The sequence below is a fragment of the Garra rufa genome, chromosome 1 (assembly GCF_049309525.1).
Source record: "Garra rufa chromosome 1, GarRuf1.0, whole genome shotgun sequence".
Lineage (NCBI taxonomy): Eukaryota > Metazoa > Chordata > Actinopteri > Cypriniformes > Cyprinidae > Garra > Garra rufa.
This window is the reverse complement of record NC_133361.1, coordinates 76,963,761-76,966,260: the sequence shown is the minus strand read 5'-3', so window position 1 is coordinate 76,966,260 and position 2,500 is coordinate 76,963,761.

The window sequence follows — 2,500 nt, the reverse complement described above, 5'->3', positions numbered from 1 at the left end:
AGTTCACTTGTTTTCACAAAACAGTATATAGATTTAAATTTTTGAAGACACTTTTTGTTTAGAATGGCTGTATGCGAGGAGGCGTGAATCATCATGAATAATGCTGTGATTTACACCTGAGAAGACAAAGACCTGCATAATGAGCCGCATAATGAGCCATTCAGTCGGATGTTGACTGAGAGGAAACAACAGAAAGAATAAAGGAAAAATGAAAGGACAAAATAAATATATATTTAGTTTGAAGCGTATTTTGAATATATTTAACTATCACACAAAATAACTTGTCTTTCACTTGTGAGTGCAGTTAAACTTTTTATTAGGAACAAAAGTAATAAACACAGAAGTCAAGATGTCGAGGGTGCACTATCCAAATCACTTGCAGGAAACTTGAACACAGGAAAACGGGGAACAGCAGAAACTGCAAAGAAAACAATTAGATGTGAGCAACACAATGATCTGACAAAGACAGAGCTAACATGGAGAAAACACATACACTACCAGCCAAACTTTTTATTATTAAAAGTTTTTTTTTTTTTTAAGTGAGCAGTTTTTTTTTACATAGTAAACCTATTTCACAAAATTAGATAATTATTTTTCTTTAAAAAAGTACCTTTGACTGGTAGTGTATAGCTTGGCGTATAACAGTTAGGTGCAAATAAAACAGTGTGAGATAAATACAGGTGTAAGGTTTGTAATGAAGTGATACAGGAGAAACCATACATCTTCTACCTTTCATACAGATTACTTAAAAAGAGAATAGTAGTTTTTTATTTGAATTGGTTTATGTAAAAGTAAACATTTCAAGCTTTCTACAAGTAAATGCATTATGTCTGTGAGGCACGTAATCACTTAGATTTAGGTTTCATGCACGTTAGTTTCATTTATGTGTCTGTTAAAAGATATAACAGAGACAGTGAAGGCAGAGCGCGTGCCCTGACTGTTTTCTTATTTTCATAAAAGCACAGTGTATACAAATAAAAATATACCCTCTACAGTTTCGAATGATGTATTGGTTGTATTTGTACAATCAAAACTGACGGAGAATTTTACATTCTTTTCGGAGTTATTACAAAAGCGTGCCTCAAATGCGCCAGCGCGTTTTTCGACCAAAGTTGAAACATCCTGTCATCATGAGACATTTAGATGCAGTGAAATGAAACATACTTTATAATGTTTCACTTGCTGTAGTCAGGAAATACAGTTGGCAAAAAGTCTTAACTGGTAAAATGTGTGCACATTCTGTCACAGTAACAACTTACAAATATGAAAGAAAAAAACTTACTTGTGTAAATATCTCATCTGCTGGTTCACGCCATGTCTCATTTAATGTTCATCTTCTGAAGTAAGTTTTATTCCTGACAGCCCGTCTTCTTCCAGAAAGGACTAACTTGAAAGAAAAGAAACTGCTTTCTCCTTTGTTTACTGTGATGTGGGCGTCTACTTTTGGCGCGGCGCCCTCACGTGGACGATTTGAATATGAAAAGATCGAATCGCTCTTGGGCGTGATCTAATTAAAACTAATGAAGCAGACAAGAGAGACTGGACATCGTGTTGGTTTCATACGGATTACTTTATCACAGAATATTTGATTTCAATAAACATTACTTTATTTGAAAGTATAGATATCAAGCTTTCTCTAGACATATTGCTCATGTCTCTGTGTTGTGTATTGGCTGAGTTATAGTCTATTTTAATGACGCGTTTCTGAATGAAGATCACGGAGATCAACGCGGCAGACAGCACACCCTTTTTGTTTTCTTTATTTTGTAAAATCACAATATTTTTTTGGTTTTGTGAGTATATACAAATAAAAGTAGACCCTTTACAGATTCGATTGTTTGCAGCACCTGGTATTCCCTGGCGGTCTCCCATCCAAGTGTAACAATCGGCCTTATCAGCCGAGTTACAAGACTAAAATGGGGTCAGATTTAACTGTGAGAGATGACTGGTGGTTAAAAGAATGACACATAAAAGAAGATTGGTTTAAATAGATTTGGTGTATTTACAAGGTTCACATAAAAGACTTTAAAACAACACGATAAAACTAGGTAAACTCTGTTAAAAGAATACAGTTCATTTGTCCATACCCTAAAACAGTCCAAGAATCCCAGTGTGTTGATAAGTCCAATGTGAGTGTCCACCAGTGCCTGTACAATCCACAGAAAGTGTAATCCAAAGTTTGCAGGTGGTGAATGGAAAGGTGAGCTCTAAAATGAGCAACTCCTCAATCCAACAGTTTGGTGACTGTCCTTTGTTTGTCATGCTGCTCTCTTATACAGTTGTACTTCCTGCTTCCTGTCATGTGTCTAGTCACATGACAGGCCAACCATCCATTTATTAAAGACACACACACTTAAAATGTTAAGAGTAATAAAATGGCCTAAAAAACATGTAAAACACTTAAAACTCTATAATACATTTAAATGATTGTAATAAATAGAGCGGTAAAACAGGTCTTTCTAAAAGCCAGCATATTATATAAATAGTTAAGAAAAGGCAA